Source organism: Equus quagga, chromosome 10 (genome assembly GCF_021613505.1).
Source record: "Equus quagga isolate Etosha38 chromosome 10, UCLA_HA_Equagga_1.0, whole genome shotgun sequence".
Classification (NCBI taxonomy): Eukaryota; Metazoa; Chordata; class Mammalia; order Perissodactyla; family Equidae; genus Equus; species Equus quagga.
Window position 1 is genome coordinate 34,910,152 of NC_060276.1, and position 20,155 is coordinate 34,930,306.

The 20,155-nt window shown below is 45.4% G+C and overlaps 1 protein-coding gene across 3 annotated transcripts in view; it reads right to left on the minus strand.

Moving 5' to 3' along the window:
- Positions 1-20,155, minus strand: part of PAK3 (p21 (RAC1) activated kinase 3) — a 256,878-nt gene that overhangs the window by 101,820 nt on the left and 134,903 nt on the right. The window contains exons 1-4 of one of the 3 annotated variants that reach the window (XM_046673734.1): positions 17,914-18,124; positions 16,940-17,005; positions 16,711-16,820; positions 11,545-11,692 (exon numbers count right to left, since the gene is read on the minus strand). The exons of 1 other annotated variant lie outside the window; for it this stretch is intronic. The gene's annotated coding sequence lies outside the window, so the exon portion shown is untranslated. Of the gene's footprint in view, positions 1-11,544; positions 11,693-16,710; positions 16,821-16,939; positions 17,006-17,913; positions 18,125-20,155 lie in introns of those variants that run through there. One more of the 3 variants, XM_046673735.1, reaches the window with a different exon arrangement.

Here is a 20,155-nt window from a genome sequence, read left to right on the forward strand (position 1 = left end):
ATAACTAGAATATACAACTATGTACTGAGGGGCTTTGGGGAGAAGAAAAAAGGAGGAAGATTAGCAACAGATGTTAGCTCAGGGCCAATCTCAAAAAAAAAAAAAAAAAAAGAATCCTGAGACCAAAACAGAGACCTACCAGCCTTTGAGGAGTCAAATAGTAACTTTAAGAGTATGCCTCTTAAGCAACCCATCTGTGCATGCACTCATTTACTCAAACAACAAACATTTATTGAAGCTCATGTGACAGGCACCATGCAAGGTGCTGGGAGTAAAGAGAAAAATAAATGCCCAGCCCTGAATGAGATTATAGGCTTGAGTAGAGGGTTTCATCTCTGGCTGCATATTATATGTAAAATGTATATTAAATATACAGATAAAATATAACCCCAAAACAAGTAAGGGTGTGTGTATTGCAAAATGAAGAGTGCTGGAAAAAAAGAGAACTGCAGCAGTTCAGAAGAGGGCAAGTCTCTTTGACTGCTGTCATATGAGAAATCAGTTCCAATAATCATACCTCCACATATAAGCAAAGTGTTTGATATTGTTCCAAAGAATATCATTGCCTTACCTTTCATCCCAATGCCACCAACAGTCATATGTACCAGATATTGTCAGGTACAGGGGATATACAAAGAGAGATGAATAAAGACCAGTCCCTGCCTTAAAAAAGCTCATAGTTTAGTGAGGATGGCAGACATGCATGCATACAATAGGGAATACAAGGTGATGCAACACAGGTAGGCAAAGGATACTTTGGAGGGACAGGGCAGGGAGGGTAACTAGTCTTCCCAGAGCACATGAGCAGAGTATTGAAGGATAAATAGGAGTCATCAGGATTTTAAAAGTGGAAAGCACTAGGTTGATGGAAGACATTATTCAACAATATATTCCAACCAACAAATACTCCAAGCATGCTAGATTAGGTTTCTTAGCTTTGGGCCTGTTTCTGCTGAACTAAGTGATGGTGGTGCGATGTAAGGAAGAGAACAGATCTTAAACATCTGGAAGAAAGTAACATGTACAAGACTTTAAAAAGCCAGGACTCTGTGGGCCGTCCTGGTGGCATAGTGGTTAAGTTCACACGCTCCGCTTCGGCAGCCCAGGGTTCACAGGTTTGGATGATGGGTGCAGACCTAGCACTGCTCGTCAAGCCACACTGTGGCAGCATCCCACACAAAATAGAGGAAGATTGGCAATAGATGTTAGCTCAGGGCCAATCTTCCTCACACACACACATAAGCCAGGACTCTGGCTCCTGATGACTACAGAAGAAGGGATCGGTATGGGTGACACAAAGCATTTTGCTAGAACTGTAGCCATTTGTGAGCAGAACAGACCTCTTTTTGGGAAATGTATTAAGAACATAACACTTGGAAAAAGACACAGCTTCCTTTCATGTTACATTTAACAACTAAGTTGCATCTTGTTATGGGGTTTTAATTACGGGGGTTGATTTTTAGTTAGGTCTTTTATAAACCCCAAAGAATTGTCTCCAACAAAAGAAGAAAGGCTAATTCTAGCTCCAGTTCTGGATTATTCTGTGACCTTGCAGACATCATTAAACCTTTATAAATGTATTCACTCATTCATTCAGTATTTACACAGTGTCTAGTATGTACCCAGGAAGGCAGAGGATGCTTTGGAAGGACAGTGGAGGAAGGGTAGCTAATGTTTCCCAGAGGAGTCAGAGCATATAGCACTTGAGCAGGGTATTGAAGGATGAGGAGGAGCTCCCCAGTGTCTAGGGTGAGAGATGAACAAGGTATAGTCTCTGCCCTTGAAGAGAGTTAAAGTATAATAGGTGTCAACCATAACAGCTCAGTGCAAACATGACAACAGGCTACAAGTGAAGGGAGAGAGAGAGACTCCCAATATTCTTAAGGAGGAGGCTTCACAGAGGAAGTACACTTAAGCTGAATTAGGAAGAACGAGTAACCAAATCATAGGGATGGCATGTTTCAGGGGCAAGGACTAAAACGTGCTAAGGCCCAGAGACAATGTGGTTTATTAGAGGAACTACAGACAACTTGGTGTGACTATAGCAAAGAAGAGGGATGGGAAAAAATAAGATGAGTAGAGACCAAATTAAGAAGGGTCTTGTATGCCTATCTCTGGGGTTTGGACTTTTCCTCTCTAGATGAAGAGGTTTTGAGTAGTGGGATGGCATGATTAGCTTTGAGTTTCAGACCTGTTACTCCAGTGACAATGTAGCAGATGTCTAAGATTGAAGACTTGGGGAACTATTTTCCCACGGAGTGGGTTGTTCCAGGTAGCAACATGGAAATAATTTTGAAAAGAGACAACACGGAGAAAATGAGCCAGGGGAGAGGAAGCACGGGCAGTATGGGAATAGAAAGACAGGAGAAGAGAGATTTCAAGAGAGGCCTCCATTTGGGGCATTGCCAAAGATGGCAGGATGCTAGGACAGGTGGAATTAACTGGCCTCAGGACTCAAAATGGAAATCCAGGCAGAAATACATATCAATCCCAAGAGGCTCAGAGGAGTGTGGGAGGCCTAATGGTTTTTTTTCGTTCTTTAGGAGTTTCCCCAGCTTTATCGAGTCCCAATTGACAAGGAAAAGCTGTATATATTTAAGGTGTACAATGTAATGGTTTGATAAATGTATACACTGTGAAATGATTACCACAAACAAGTTAATTTACACATCCATCACCTCACACAGTTCCCCTTGTTTTTGGTATGGTGAGAACACTCAAGATCTACTCTCTCAGCAAATTTCAAGTATATAGTACAGTATTATTAACTATAGTCATCATGCTGTACATTAGATCCCCAGTGTAGCTTTTAGTTTTTGTTTAGGGTTCCAAACAGAATTGTGCCTCAGTTTCTGGGGTTTTTTTTGAAAGGAGAATAAACAAGTAGCTTAGAATGGTGATAAAAAGACAACTAATGAAGCTGGTGTGCTGATAGCAAATATGATTATATTGGAGGCCCCTTGTATTAGTAGCCACTGGACCATCAGTAATAATCATATTCCCAAGAGAATAAGAAGAACACATTATTCTTGTTTTGGCGAATAGGATGGCGCTTATGAGTTTTATGGAAAATTCACCTAAATATATATATAGATTCTACCAACAAGCATAAAAATTCTACAAAGACTAAATATCTACAAATGGGCCTTGAACATGTAATTTCCATATAAGTCAATGTACAAAGAAGAGAGAACAAACACAGTGACACATTAGATATCACAGTAAAAGTTAAACTAGGAACATCTAGTGGAAAGCAAAACAAATCAAAGCATCTTGTCTTTGAGAGGTATAAACCACATAGTAATAAAAAGCTAAAGGAAACTTCAATTCACATGTGGTGGAAAAAATTTATCTCTAGCTACATTTACTCCTCTCAATAGACACAGCAAGACTAAGACAAATGCAATTGTGGCAGCAGTTCTAACATGTTTATTTGGCATTATGAAATGGCTGGATAGAGAGGGACACGAGTGGGCTGAAGGTAGCAATTTGGAGACCATCAGCATGGGAGTAGGTACAACTGCCAGGAAGAGTATAGAATAAGAGAGAAGACAAGACCTCTGGGGAACACCAATATTTAGAGGCTGGAAGAGGAACCAGAGACCCCCGAGAAATCCGGTTAAAGAAGTGGAGGAACTAGCTATATGATGTCATGGAAACCAAGAGAAGAGTACTTCAAGATGAGGCTGGGGTCAGGCCCCGTGGCTGCGTGGTTAAGTTCACGCGCTCTGCTTCGGAGGCTCAGGGTTTTGCCGGTTCAGAACCTGGGAGCGGACATAGCACCGCTCATCAAGCCATGCTGAGGCAGCATCCCACATGCCACAACTAGAAGGACCCACAACTAGAATATACAACTATGTACTGAGGGGCTTTGGGGAGAAAAAGAAGAAAAAAAAATAAGATTGGCAACAGTTGGAAAAAAAAAGATGACTCTGGCTATGAGGCAAATGTTACAGAGAGGTCAAAAGTACTCTTGTCTTGGGGCCATGCTGATGGTGCAGCAGTTAAGCTCTCATGCTCTACTTCAGTGGCCTGGGGTTTGCTGGTCTGGATCCTGGGCACAGACCTACACACCACTCATCAAGCCATGCCGTGGCAGGCGTCCCACATACAAAATAGAGGAAGATGGGCACAGATGTTAGCTCAGGGCCAATCTTCCTCAGCAAAAAGAGGAGGATTGGTGGTGGATGTTAGCTCAGGGCTAATCTTTCTCAAAAAACAAAAGTATTCATCTTTTTGTTCATCCTTTCCCTAGAGTTTACTAAAGTTGATGTCTTGTAATTTTCATGTCAGAAGAGAAAGAGCCAAGTGGCACCAGACATCTACTGATGTGTTTCAGCATGTTTTAAGAATTCCCAGACTCTGGACATTTGGTGTTACTTGAGCAGCATAAACAGAACCACACCACATGCCTCTAGAAAGATTTTCCTTTTGGTAGTGAAAGGTACCACTGTGGCCATATATCACCCAGTCTTGCTGCAAAAGGTACTTTTATGATGTCACATTTGTTGCACTCTTGTAATGTGCTGGACATCACACAGGATACAAAAAGAACACAATGTGGCTCGGCTAGCAGATAAACTGTAGCTAGCGTTTACACATTTTTTCACAAGAAAGATTATGTTCAGTTCAAACAGCTCTTATTTGCTAACTAGCCCCAAAAGGCTTTGCCCAGCAAAGATGTAAATATTCAGTGTGGACTGGTACCTTCTCAGCCTAGCACTGCTCCTAATGAGCTTTGTGACCTTGAGTACATCCCTTAGTCCCTCTGAATTTATTGCCTCGTGTACAAAGGTAATTACCTCACCAAGAGGTTGTGAGGATCAAATGATCCACATGTGGGAAATGCTTTGAAGTAATTTAAGATATTCTACCAATAGAAGATGTCTACCAATACAGATGAAACTGACATTCAGAGACATCAGGTCACTTGCCAAGGTCATAGAGCTAGCAAGTGAAAGAGTAAGACTATATAATCCCATGTCTGTGTGACTCCAAAGCCCATACTTTTATCTGTGCTTCCTTAATCACACAACAGTTTCATGTAATATGGTGAGTTCTCAATTACTCATGGCTTTCGCGTGGACACAAATGTTCTTAGGGCTTTGGAGTAAGGGAACTATGCCTCCACTATGGTATTTGGGACCAAAGCCTGGAAATGAGCAGATACTCTACTCACAAAGCAGACATTTCAGCATTAGAGTAAAGGGCAGAGGAGTGCCTGTGGTTAGAGACCAGACCTCTGGCTCCACCAGCATCAGGAGTCTCTTCCATTCTCCTTATCCCAACTTCCTGTGCCACCAAAAGCAGGTGACATCACTGAAGGCTTCACAGTTTCAAGGGGAAAATTTTAGGACTAGAGGGGACATTGAAATGAATGAGAAATAGTGCTGCAGTGGTCAGATAAACATGTCCTAAAATGACACAGGAATTGAGGAAACTTTCCATGGGTTAATTCTATTTTTCACTCGTCTTCCTAAGTGGGGATGAGCACTGACCCCTAGCTTGTGATTAAGTTGAAATAAAGACTTAAAGGAAAGCAGGCAACAAGTCCTGTGAAAATCAGATCTTTGGCTGCAAAGAACCATACTGTTTCTCTGTTGTCTCAGGGTTCTGTCCATTTGAAAGTGCTTACCTCGCAGGGCTAGCGTAAGGATGATAATAAGATCTATCATTTGGTGAGCACTTACTACAGGCCAGACATTGCGCTAAATGCTTTCACTATTACCTCATCTCATCCTCATAACAACTCGATGAGGTAGATGAAATTAGTGTCACTCTCATTTTACAGACGAGGGAACTTAGACTTAAGGGGAATAAGTAATTGACTCAAACAAGGTTACATAGCTAGGAAGTGGCAAAATTAGGATTTAAATGCTGGTCTAGCTGACTCCAGAGTTGTGTTCCTAATGCCTCTATCAAAATGGATGAATGGGTTATTAAATATTTTGAAAAGGATAAAATATCATATAAATGAAAGGAGGTTGGTGTCCTCAGCGCTTCTGACTGCATTCAAGTGAATTCAGGCAGGTGCATTTTTCCCCTTCCTAAAATTCAGCCAGTACTGTAAATTTTATAATTTGCTTTTTATGAGTCTCAGCATATCGGCAGAAACTATCAAATGTAAATTTGCCAGGCTATTTCCCTAAAGCCATCTCTTGGAGGAGGTAGTGACTAAATCTTAATTAAGTACAACATTTCCATAAAGGTCTATAGCTCACTTTTCTTCCTCTGCCTTAGTATGCCCAGTGATAAAGGGCTCTGTGAAACAATCTTCTGGAAAGATAGTACAGCTCTGTGTTAATAAGCAAGACGTCTATGAGGAGGTTTGCTTTGGGTAGTGGCTTACCTCAATCCTGACTGCTGTTCCCACCACTCATGGGCCCTCAAGGCTTTTGGAGCCTGAAGACCACTGGATTACATGATAAAGATTCTTCCAATCCCAAGCTTCAAGACTGGTGCCTTGTACTGCTGTTTCATGGTGACTTCATCTTTCCCATTCAAATAAAATTACCTCAAGGACAGAGTATGTCTCTTCACCCATTTGAAGCTCGCTCTGGGCCTAGCACTATGTGGGGCCCATAGAAGATCCTCAGTCTGAGCTGGTAATGGCATTGGAATTCTGGGATTGAGGAAGAGAGACACTGGATCTGTCCTGACAACATGTTGCTACCTACCTACCCCTTTTAGTTTCCTAATTGAGTTTCACAAGTAGCTGCTCTGGGCCTGGCACTGTGCTGAGCATTGAGAATCCAAAATCAAATAAGTAAGATGATGTGGTCTCAGCTCTCGAAGAAGTTCTCAATCTAATGGCAGGTGTGAGGTGGTTAGGCGGTATTCCGATGTATAGGCTCTTCCCCATAGTGTGCAAGAACCCATAGCAAATGGCAGCTTGGACATTATTTTGAACCCATTTTTACTCCAGGGAGATTCCAGCAGGGGAAGCCATGGACTCCTAAGGTGCTCTCATGTTTCTAAATCTCTGATGAGAAACTAGGGTGGCGCCCAGCTCTGCCACCAGGCTCCTGATCTACTGGTTCACTCTTGGGTCTGTGCTTCTTTTTACCTTCTTGTAGGGAAATCTGCAGTCTGTCTGGAGTGCAAGGAAGTTTCTTCAGCTTGTCTTCACCCACGCCTACTGAGAAATTTCCTCTGTTAACTTGCTAGCAACAGCTGTTGAGATTCCAGTGGGGTCTAAATATGTGCATGCACACTCACAATAGAAATTTATTTGATCATCCAGATGACTCATTCACCTTTTTTCCCTCTTTCTTGAATACTATGTTCTAGGGTTGACAGAGTAGTAAGTAGACTTGGCTAGATTAGAGATGCCCGCTGGAAGCAGGCCTGCCCTTTCCATGTGTCTAATCATCACTCAATTCCAGATCATAAACATAAAATTGGGGGCACACACTTTAGCATAGGAGACCATTAAGAGTGCATAAACAAACACATTCTTCACCTTCCCCTCCCCTTTGGAGCGAAAGCAGGTGGCAAATTAAGCTATAAACTTCCAGAAAATAAATACACCATCTAAACCCCAACCTCCTTCTGACAGGACTGGCTAAATTTTTATTACAGATTATTTCTTTAGGAGGAAACTGTGGTGAAGGATATAAAACTTGATCTGTGAGTTTGAGATTTTCTTTTTAATCCTAGACATAAATTCCACTCCTTTCTGCTCTGGAAAGATCTAGTCCCACTGGCACCCTGGCTGAGACCAACACTCTTCCTTTGGCCACAGCTTGCTGGGGAACCTTTTAGCAGGGGTGTGGAGAGCACCAGTGGCAAGTAGGACAAAAAAGTGACAACTTTGTTGGGGCCAGCCTGGTGGCATAGTGGTTAAGTTTGCCTGCTCCACTCCAGCGACCCAGGTTTCATGGGTTCAGATTGAGGCACGGACCTACACACCACTTATCAAGCCATGCCATGGCAGTGTCCCACATACAAAATAGAGGAAGACTGGCAAGGATGTTAGCTCAGGGACAATCTTCCTTGGGCAAAAAGAGGAAGATTGTCAATAGATGTTAGCTCAGGGCCAATCTCACTCATCAAAAAAAAAAAAAAGTGACAACTGTGATTACGAACTACTACCTGCACTGGTTATGTTACAGTGTGTGTGTCAGTGAGAAAGTGTGTAAATGTGGCATTATCAGAGTTTGGGTAAGTACATATGGGTGTATGCATGACAGTGTGGGTCACTATAAACACGTGTGAATCGATATGAGTAGGTGTGGGTCAATAGCATCATCTCGGTGAGGGAGTGTAGGTCTGCATCAATGTATGTGTCAGTGTTAATGTATCCAGGTGAGAGTCCATATCAGTTCAGGAGAGTGTGCTGAGTGACAGTTAGTGTATCCACGCATAGGTGACTACATGGGCACATGGTTCAGCATGAGCAAGTGTATCAGTGTAAGAGAAGACATGGCAGGGTGAGTATGAGTCTGAGCATGAGTCTATGTGGTCATAGGTGTGATCAGTAATTGCCTTTGTGTGAGTGCATGTATGCATCTATGTGAATTGACTGTGGCAGTGTGAATAGTGTGGGTCAGTGTGGTGTGTGCAAATGTAAATGCAGGTCAGTGACTGTGCGTGTCACTACATGTGTACTGGTGTGAATGTGTACAATGGGAGTGAGTATAAGTCAGTATGAGAGTTTAAGAGCAGGAATGTATAAGAATATGAGTGTGTGGGAATTGTGATTGTGCCAGTGTAAATATGTGTGATGTACAAGTGGGAGCTGGAGCATGAGAGGGTGTAAATATGAATGTACGCGAGTGTGAGGAAGTGCGACTGTGTGTCCACGGGGATGTGTGGGAGTGTATGGTAGTCACTGTGAGAGTATGTGAGAATGTAAGCATGAGTATGCAGTAAGTGTGACTGCGTGTTAATGCGAATTTGTGTGAGTACTGAATGTGAGTGAGCACATGTATGTGTCAGTGTGTGTTAATGTGACTGCACCTCTGCGTGTGATTGTGTTATGAGTGTGAGGGCAGAGTGATGTGTGTCAGTGAAAATGGCTGAGTTTATGAAAATGAGCGTGTGCATGATTGTATTTGAGAATGTGTGCCTGTTAGTTTGGCACAGAGTACAATCATCTTTCAGTGTGAAGATGAGTGTATGGGTGTGAATGTGTGTCAAAATGAGTGTTTCCATGTGTAAGTGTGATTATACGTGAATATGAGAGGAGTAAGGAGATTGTGTCAATGCTGAGTATAACAAGTGCAAGAACACGTAATTCTGAATGTAAGAGTACAAGAAAATATAAGAGTTTAAATGGGTGAGATTGTGTTTATGGTGTGAGCATGTATAAATGTGAACATATGAGCATGTATGCACATGTGTATGTCTCTGTGATGAGTTATGAGTTGTGTAAATGTGCGACTGTGAGAAAGAAATAGTGATATCAGTACAAATGTATTGGAGTGTATGAAATTGAGAGTGTTTATGACCGTATGAGAAATGGGCATGGGAAAGTCAATGTGTGTCTGTGTGTAGAGTGTGTGTGATTGTGTAGGAATTTGAGGGCTAAGGGTGGTTGTATCATCTGTGTGGATTTGAGTGTGAAAGTGTGACTGGGACAGTATGAGAATGTAAGAAAGAACATAAAGGTATGAGTGGAAGAGAATGTGAGGGTGGGGTATATGGTAAGTGTGAGTGTGTGTCAGTATGAAAATGTGAGTATATAAATGTGAGTATGTGTCAGTGTGTGTCAGTATGAATGTGCCTGTATGTAGTGTGCTCATTGACTGTGTGTGAGGGCTAGGGGGTAAGAGTGATCATCACTATGAATGTGTCCAGTGTGAGTCAAGGAGGTAAACATGACTGTGTGAGTGTACCAGAGTATGTGAGAGTGTGCATGTGTGTGTGTGTGTGTGTGCTGAAGGGTACCACAATAATTTGGTACGCTGAGAAACTCTCCAGGAAGTGTCTTTCCTCCCAAAGTTACAACATGTGTCCAGTTACAGGCAAGTTACTTAGCCCCTCTCAACCTTTATCTCATCATGGGTAAAACAGTGATGATAATACCTACCTTGGGCTAGTATCCTTTTTATGAACAGAAACAGAAACAGTAAATATTAGAAAAAAATACTTACCTTACAGAGTTATTGTAGGATCAAATGGTCTCATGCAAATAAAATGCCTAGCACAGTACTGGCAACAATAGACACTCAATAAATATAAGTTATTAGTGTAGTTGTCATAGAACACCCAGGAGAGACCCAGGGGCTTGCTTCTTATTTTAGCCAGTTCTAGTTACCTTCTGTCGCTGAAAGTCTATAGAGGATCCCCTACCAGAGCATCTGTAGAAAGTTGAACGCATCAGCAACAACAAGGCTGTAATTTCATACCTTCAATTTCATGGCCGAAACTCTGGAGCTTCCCCTTCATGAAAAGGCATCACAGAAACACCTGCCGCTGAGCTGCAGTTTTCCTCTGTCGCACAGGCCCAGGAAAGGCTCAGTGCGAAAGGGAATTGCATTGCATATTCCCTGGTTGTGTTTCGTTTAGTTTGTTTTTCTTGGATATTTTTTACTTTGGTTGTTTTTGACTTAGGCAATGTGAGAGACGCCTAAGTAATGGACAAAGAGACAGAGGACCAGACAGAGGGACAGTAAGATACAAACAGATAACTGGACTGCAGCATATAGCAACAGAAGGCCAGATAGAGAAGCCAACAGAGGAAACTATAATGGCTGCCTGAGAGGAAAAGAGATAAGTAGGTGATCAGAGAGGCAGGCCAAGAAACCTGAAAGAAGTGGAGAGGGAGAGAGAGAGTTCCAAATCAAAAAGCTGCCAAGTGAACTGTCAGGGACTTGTAAGAGAGACTAGAAACCTGTGAAATCTGGTCCCTACCCCTGAAGAGCTTAGTCTAGTTTACTTGCCAAGATGAATACTCCAGCAACTATGCAAGAATTACTTAAGGCAGTAGAGAAGCAAAGGCTACACTACACACTACAGACTCAAGTGCTATTGGAGAGGTGGGGGAAGATGTGCTCCCTGGTTGGGTGGGAAGGCAGAGGGAAGGTCCTGGAAAGTTTAGGTTAAGCCTGTCAGGCCCAGAAGCTGAGATGGATGGGGTGGGGGTACATCTTCAATAGGAAGGTAAAATTAAAGTTATGGGGCAGTAGAAATTAGAGGAACCGATTGGTGAATTTGTGGCATGTGGCTGAAATGCCATTTTGACTTCAGGGAAGCAGCAGGAAAGGAAACGACAGCCTGATGGGAAGCATGTCTGTGTTACACTGAAGCTCTTAGATGGAGCTTGACATTTTCAAAGGACTTGGCAGTGACTGTTAGGTTGTTTCTCCTACTCACCCCAGAATGTAGGTCAAGGCTGTCATTTCCACATTAGAGATGGAGGCACTAAGAGACCAAGGGCAGCTGTACTGGGCACAATCCCCCAGAAAGTAGGGGCTGTGCTATGAGGCCTGACTGGTGAGGCCCCGGGCAAGGTCATTAATATCAGGAGCTCTAGTGGAAAGGCGGCATTTACCTGGATTTGGAGCTCCCTAACTCCCTGCCCTGGAATCCATTACTCACCTCACACTGCCACTGCTGCAGGACCTCAGCACAGATGGGTGCTGCCCATGAGAAGGGGCCGGGCTGCCTTCAGCTCCGATGGACTCAGTGCTGGGCACACCAGCTGCCACAAGATGCAAGGACTCAGCTGCTCTTTCTTGGGGGAAACCTGCCGAGAGAAGCATTGTGGGGGAGCAGGAACCTCCTTCCCCACCTGCTACTACTCCCTTGTCCAACCCCCCAAACATCACACACACTACAGTGAATTTCAGAAAATCCCTTAAGGCAGCAGAGAATCAGAGAGGTGAGAAGTGTAAAAGAGCATTGTTATGTAGGAGTCCAGACATGGCACTGAACTGGGAGTTTCAAGTTGAGAACTGCTGTCACTTCACCACTCTGCATCTGCTTGCTATCAAGTGGAAAAGACCTGCCCTAGTCACCTTGGACAAGTGTTGGGAGGACTAAATCAAATATGATAGATGTGAAACATTTGCACATTTATGGGAGGTGGTCTAGTCTGATGTACAGTAGGAAACTGAGGGATGATGGCAAATCTTCCTGAAGACCTGGCACTGCTGTTCAGTTTACATCATCCCTCACCTCCAAGTCTCCAACTCCATTTCCCTTCCCTACAACCTCCTTGTTTGGGGGGGCACTCTGAAACCTTGTAATCTGCTGCCATCTCACAGCTGCTGAAGGCCTCAGCCTGATCCTAACTGGAACTCCCCTCTGCCTTCCCCCAATCTCCACCAGATACATCTTTCTCAGATTTCTTAGGGTGAATATATACTGTGGGGGTTTTACTGGTGATGATTTACCCTATCTTCCCCACAGAAGTTTCCATGTACAACCATAAAGGAGACGGGGTCCCTTTAACCTCTCCCTTTTCTGCCTTTCCCTATGATCACTTGAGCTTCTCAAGGAGAAGACCCATCATCCCTTAATAGGACCCCAAGCTCTGTGACCCTTCCTCCCCTGTCCCCGCTTCCCTCCATGGTGTTTGTCCTCAAAGAAAAGCAGAACCTATATGTAACTCCCAATAAAGCCGGATCCAGGCTAGCACACACTCTATTAGAAGATACCAGAAGGCACAGGATCCTAATCCAAAGACATGGATGGATAGATGGATATCCAAAGGTGAACATAGCAAAACTGAAGCTTCAATGGGCCAAAGGAAGCCCCATAATTCCCAATTCTCTCTTCTCAAAAAGACCAAGCCATACCCCAGGTCTGCCACTTGCTCTTGGCAAGCAAGGCTCCAGAGCACATCTGTCACCCAGGGGCCCTGGTATTCCCTGTGTGCTGCTCATACGCACACTCCAAGATGCCTTTCCAAATCCCACCCACTGCCCTGCTGAGTGGTCTGCCCACCCCCTCCCTGGCTGTATGAGTTCATTCTGCAAGGGGGTGGGTTGGGGATAGGGGAGTGAGGGCTGCCAAAGTTCCAGAGAGGGGTGGGGCTCCAAGAGGGCTCAAGAAGAATGGCCACTAGAAGCCCCTTGCCCATTCCCAGACCCAAGGGCTGGTCCTGGGGAGGCAGCATACACCCATAGGGGTGGGGAACAGCGCTAGAGGATGAAAGGGTGGGATGCACGCACCTGCACTAACAGAGCACTTCCAGGTTTCTGTGCAAGATCAAGAGCTTTCCTACCTCCACCTTCCCTCAGCCACTTATTAACTCCATGGCAGCCTGCTTCAAACTCACCAGTTGTACAGCTGGAGCCAGGGCAGATGCAACTGGCAGGACACAGGACTCCACCTGGTGGCTACAGTTCTCTCGCCTGCCTGGGGGTGTGTTGAGTTGGGAGTACGGGGATGTGTCCTGTGTGTGAGCACATGTGGGGTCAAGTATATCTGTGCTGCTCTCTGTACCATGTTGTATTTGTGTGCCTGTACCATATTGTGTGTGTTGTGTCATATCTATACTATGTTGTGTTTGTGTTGAGTCTGTATCATGTTGGGGGTGTGTGCAGTTGTGTTTATATTGTGTTATGTATGTGTATCCCGTCGGTACCATATTGTGTATGGGCTGTGGGTCTGCACTCTGTTGCATGTGTATTGCATCATCTCTGTGCTGTGTGCCATGTGTCTAATCCATATTAGTATTATATGTCTATGCCACATTGTGTGTCTGTATCATGTTGTGTGTCTCTATTGCCTTGTGTGTGTACCCATGGCTCAGCCTCCCACTGAAGGCTGGGGTAGGGATTAGTGCATGCATCCTATGCCTACCAGCACCCCAGCCTTGCTGCATTCCAGCTTCCTACCAGCATCTCTGTCTGGGCATTAGGGCTGGCACCTTGTTTATGGGGGGAGGGAAGTTATGGACAACCCACCCTCTCTACCACAGAGCACTCTCATGACAGGTGCCTTGCCCAGCCCTGAAGACAGCTGGGAAAGGAGTCCTGGAAACTTTTTCAGGCCCAAAGCAAGAACATGGGCACTAGGGGGATTTCTCCCTCTCTCAACTCTTAGCCCCCTCCATATACAAGAAGGGCCTGCAGGAAGCCACAGCTGTCTGAGTTTCTTCTTCAGGCCACTTGGAAGGACTAGAGCCCTTCTCCACAGGGAGTAACAGCTGCACAAGGATTTAGCACTGGCACCAGAGCATAGGGAACTCTGCCAAAGGTGGCCCTACTGAGATCACTAGAGGGCGCAAGTGTGCTTTTAGGGGTAGCGTCTCCAGGGCGCAGAATTCCAAAAAGTTCACCCGGCCTAAAGAGAAAAGGGCGAGAAAGACAGAAGAAAAAGGCCCTTCCTTCACCTTCACACCCAGTCCTTCTATTTTGAGACTGAGTTAGGGAGTCAGGGCCAATAGTCGACATCCGCACCTCCCATCCCACTGAATGAGATCTATATAAGATCCCCATAGAGCTTTTCAGGGGCTTGGTTAGAGAGTTGCTAGCAGATTCTCAACTCGGACTTCTCTTTTGCTGTCTGCTCCCCTTTCGCATGAAGAAAAGTAAAGCCACACTACCGAAAGAGATGAATGTGTGTAGTGGCTGCGGGTTTGTTTTGTATTGTTTCCCCCCAAATTTGAGGAAATACCAAAAAGCGTGACTTAGAAGGGGTAATGGGGGGGGCGGGGCTGTTCTTTAGCGACTTGTCTTCATAACCAAGAACAAATGGGACTCACTTCCTAAAATGTCGCGACCATTTTAGAAAGTACTTAGTCCAACTCCATCATTTGAAAGAAAGGAAACTTAGGCCCAGAGAGAGGCAGAAACACTCAGACCAGAAGGCCTGACTTCTGACTCCCAGAGTTCATTCCACACCAGGTCCTGGTCCTCTAGTCCCTAAAAAAGTTCATTCCCCAAATCCAGCCCCCTCCCACATCAGGGAAAAACCTTAGCTTCTCCCTCCACTGTGTATGATCCAAGCCTGTGCTATTCCATCTCAGCGATCCATCACCCAGGCGTCTCTGTGACCAAACCTTTGGAATGACTTCCATTCCCCACCAGTAAATAATTCCTCTCTTTCCAGTCTTCCAGGTCCACCTCACACATTTTGCTTCCCACCTGCAGACCCAGCTGTAGCTACACGTTTTGCTCCTCATCACATCCCCTGGGTGAGGCACAGATTGCCCCAACCTGCCGATAATTGACCAAATGTGCAAATCAGACACGGATCCATTGCATTGATTAACATTTCCAATTAAACTCTGGGTTCACTTGCGGGTATTAGTGACTCAAGTAATCGCCACAGATGTAAACGTAAATGCCTTCCAAAGTCGCGAAGCGATGTAGGGAGCAACACATTTCTGGGGGGAAATGGAAACAGACTGCCAGATCCAAGGATTCACTTGGTTCTCTGGTACCCCTAAATCAGATTTTAAATATATGGCTGCTACTTGACCTGAGACTCGGGCTTCACACCTGAAATGGAGGATTCCAGCCCTGCATGCCACTGCATGCCTTTTCCCAGCCACTGCTGGGGAAGCTGCGTAGTGCGGAGTTGGCAGAAGAGTCCACGCTAGCCCTGCAGAAGGAAATGCCTAGCCTCTGGCAGCTGGAGAGGCTGGGAGACAGCAGGGCGGCTGAAGCTTAAGCTGCACCCCAGATGCCTCGACAGCTACACTTACCTTCTAGGATAGTGGTTTTCACTGTCCCTCAGCCTGCACAGGCCCCTGGAAAGGAGCACTTTTGAAGTTTTTGAGCGCAGGCAGATACCTCCATGCCTGGAGCAGAGACCCTAGACCTGGGCTTGGCCCACCCCCTGTAAAAGCAGTCAACCTACCAGTCTTGGCCAGATGCAAAGCTCCCTCACTCCCTTCTCCTTACCCAAGAGGAAAGCCAGTTGTTGAGGCTGCTGCTCACGGAGTTTCTTCTTCCCTTGACCAAAGCTACTGGCTCCTGAAGGTGGGTTACACAGATGGGAATGGTATTGATTCCCTAAATAGCAAGAAGTCCTCTCCCTAAGTCTGGGCTGAGCCACCAAAATTTCCCCATCTCACCAGGGAAATCAGGGCCTTTGGGCTCCTGGTAAGACGATGGCTTTTTCTTCTTCTCTCTCTCTCTCTCACTTTGTTCCTATCTACTTTATCTGATTTCTAGATCTGATTCTTTTTTTTTTTGCCTTGGCCACCTTCTCTGGCCTCATAAGAGCGGACTCCCTGGGGCAGCACCTACCTATCCCCGCAGTTATTCCTCACTTCCCTCACCTGTCATGTCCACGCCACGCCCCCCCCCCCCCAAAGACCTCAGCAAGCTTGTCTGCTCTTTATACCCTTTCTGTCTCTAACCAGAAAATCTGCTACCTGTGGGAATGCTCAGCTAGTCAGAAGGTCCTTTAGAGCATTGTGGCCCCTTGCCTTCACCCCTCTCACAGGCGAATCTCCCTTTTCTGTAAGGTCTCTCCTACAAGGCCTACTTGCCTGCCTGGAGGGTCTGCTCCTTGACATCTCAAGGTCCCTCTGGCCTGAGATTTGAGATTCTCAGCTCTTGGCTTCTACCCAGCATACATCCCAGTCACTTCCCATTTTGCCTCTTTCATGGGGGATGAGGGTCTGACATTTGTATCCAGAAACAGAGGCTTACATGGCTGTCTCTCCAAGCCTGGCCTATTAATCATCCATTACCATGTTAAGCCCCTTTGCCCAAAGGTGCACCTGATTAGGGGCCTCAAGTACCAAATCACAGGCCTGCCCAATTATAATTTTGCAAATGGCCCAGTGAATACCGCACTGACCTTTATACCTTGGTCATCCCAGAACAGGGCCACAGTGTTGTCACCAACAGGAATGGACCTCCTTCTGTTCGAACACCTCAGACAGCCATACAGTTGGCCTGGATTTGAGTCTGCAAAACCATGGGGGGAGCAAGACTAACATGGCTAAAAGCTTCCCTGCTAAATGCCATTTAAAAAGAAATAGCACTGCAAACGCCCCCTTCATGCTTCCCAAAGCCAAGCCACTCACCCTTCTCTCCTTCGCCTCTATAGACCACAGCCCAGAACCCTCAAGTCCAGAGTCAGTCACTGGATTCTGGAAGGTGCGACCAAAAAAACAAGTGGGGCCTCTGGCTGCCTCCCTGCGGGCACCGCCCTCCCGCTGCTCCCCTACCCTACCCTCCAACCACCATCTAGGGGAGGAAAACCTGCGAGAGCAATAATCTAAAACGTTCACTCCGCTCAAAAGTGCGGCAGTAATTTTGCCAGAGCCAGTTCTCACACTGAAGGCAAGGCCCCCTGCAAGCTGGGGGACAGGGAAGGGAGAAAGTGGACCTAACGATCCTGCTCCCCAGACAAAGACAAAGGCCATCTGATAGACCCTCGGCTTTCTAGGGACATTATTGCATGATCCTAGGCCCCGCAGGAGAATAAAAGAGTCCTCCTGTCATTACCCTCCCCTCAGCAAAAAAGGGGAGAGAGAGAAAGAAAAATAGAAGAAAGGGGGAAAGGGGAAAGGCGCCCGTTTAAGAAAATCGTCACTTTTTCTGTTTGCTCAGGTCGAGCTTTTCCCCATTTCCCGGACTTGCCCGGGGCACTGCCACACCCCCTCCCCTTCGGGGGAGGGGGGTGCTGTCACCGCTGGGGGAAAGGAGGGGGGGTGGGAAGACGGTAAAAGACTTACAAGCTGACGTAGCTTTTGGGGCGGATTTTGCCTCGAGAGGCCCAGGCGCCGGCAAGAGAGTCTAGAGCTTGACCCAGTGAAGGGGCCCAGACCCTCCGGGGATGGCCCTGACACACCCACTTGTCCGCGTTCGCGAACCCAGATCATGCAAACTGCGCGCTGGAGCTCCGGGACAACCACGTAGGGCACTCGAGGCTGGGACGCCGCGAGAGCAGGAGGGGGCCCAGGAGGGCAGAAAATCTGCCCAGCAGCCTAAAAGCAGCACCCAGCCTCCACCCCTTCCCGGGAGCGAGCCGGGTGCCGTAAATCGAGGGATTTACCTGCCACTGGTCCAGCCACCCTGTCAAGACCTTTCCTCTACCTCCGAGCGCTCGGGCTGGTGGGGCTGGGGAGCCGCAGCCCCGCGGCCGCAGCCGCAGCCCCAGGCCCGGCCCGCTTGCCCCTGGCTCTCCTCCCGGCCCTGCACACTTGCTCCAGGCCAGGAAAAGCTGCAGCCCCCTGCGCGAGACCCCAGACGGTCAGCTGCCGACAGCTGGCCGCCCGCGGTAAAGCCCCTGCTCGACAACCGCTCCCTAGCCCTTCTCTGCTATGACGTCACCCGGGCTCTGCACCGTACATAGGCCAATCAGAGGGTGAGCATAAAACTAAAATCGCCCTGAGTGGGCTACTGGGGACCAATCTTTTGTTTCCAGGCAGGAAGCGCTTGCGAGGGAAAAAAAATGAAGGGGAGGGAATAGGGAGAGGGAAAGGAAAGGGAGATGGAAACTTCTACACTGTCAGGGTTGTTCTAGACGGAGGTGGGGCCATCAAGACAGAGGCGCACCTGACAGTAGGGAGGGGAGGGGGTATTTCGTGTATGTTCCTTAACTGCCTCCCTCCGGAAGAATGCGATTTCGGGTAAATTTTCAGAGGAGGAAATATATCCAGCTACACCGGCACTCTCTATTGGGGTGAAATGGTTTGGATTTGGGACACCACCTGTCAGGCCAGCAAGCAGGTTACACTAACGGAGTCTCTGGAATACACAGTAAACTCAGGCACATATGGCAGTGGGATTCAAAGAGATGACAATCTGGATGAGGAAACTATCTTTCTGTGTATGAAACACACATTTCAAAACACAGACCATTATACAAAAAAGGATAATCTACTTCAAGTTTATATATATCTATAGATACGTAGTTATAGATAGATACATTTAATTTCATTAAAATGTGGCTTTCCCTAAAACCTTCCATGGCCTCTCTTGTCTTTAAGGAAAAGTTCAAATTTTTGCTGGTCTCCAAAGTCTAAAATCTAAATCCCCAAATCATCTCTTGCTACTCCAAAATCCATACCCCCCAACGCGGATTTGGCTAGATTATGGAAATTATGGTAAAACCCAGCAAGAAGAGAGTAAGCTGTCATCAGAAATGACAAAGAATGCAAAATAATAACTACATTTGAATCATAATGATGTAAAAATATGCCTGCAAAAAAAGATCAGGAGAACATAAAATTTATAATAGTTGGGTTAAAGTAGTAGGGTTGTGGGTGATTTTTCCTCTCCACTTTCAAACTTATTTTTTTAAAGATAAATATATCTTCACATGCTTAAATGGTCAAAATGGGTCATGACCCTCCTCAGTGCACTTTTATCCGATTTTCTCAACACCGCATAACATCCAGCAATCATTTCTCCATAATGCCAACAAAATAAGTTTCAAGATGGAGAGTGAATTAATATATCTGCCAAGGTCCTTTTAGGAAAAGTCACACAGTAGGCCTCTAGATTCAGCAGAGACAACATCTGGGGAAGTTGGAGAATGGGATGTGTCTTTGGACTAATTCATTTTAAATTGTGATGATCCTGGGAATTGAAAAAAGAACAATGACCCTTCCAAAGCAGGAAAGAGGGAGGTAAAGACTAAGTAAACTACATACTCCAGACTTTTTCAGAGGTCACTTTGCATTTTACTTTTTACTTTTCTTAATTGAAAAATATATGTATGCATGCATGAGTATTCCAGGAACATTGTAGAAAGTGGCAGAGCTGGGATTTGTATCTGGATCTGAGTCCAAAACCCGTGCTTTTTCTAATAAGATAGGTGGCGTTACTGGGTTTGTTAAATTACATATTTGCTTTGGAAAATAAAACAGAGTATACCAGATTGGTGTTTTGTAAAATCAATCATTTTTAAATAGCTTTTTTTGTGTGTGGTGGTTACTTGTCTTCTCATGCAAGAACACCCATCACCCTCCTCCTCAAATCCCTGACAAATAGGTTGAAATCAGGATGGTTCTGCTTCCAGTGATTTTATAGATATCTTTTTAATTAACTTTGGGGCTAAAAAAAAGTAACCCATCATACAGATTTTTGTTTTTACATCATGGTAAGAAGTCACGATCTAAATGAATGTCATTTACTTAGTTATATCTCTGATTTGTAAAATGTACTTATTTGGGTTATTTTAAACAATAAGAACACCTTTTTTTAAAGAAGTAGAAAGGTATAACTGGATTTTCCTGGCTAATGATTTAACTCGGGTCTTGTAGGCTATTGATTTAAGTTGTGATTAAAAG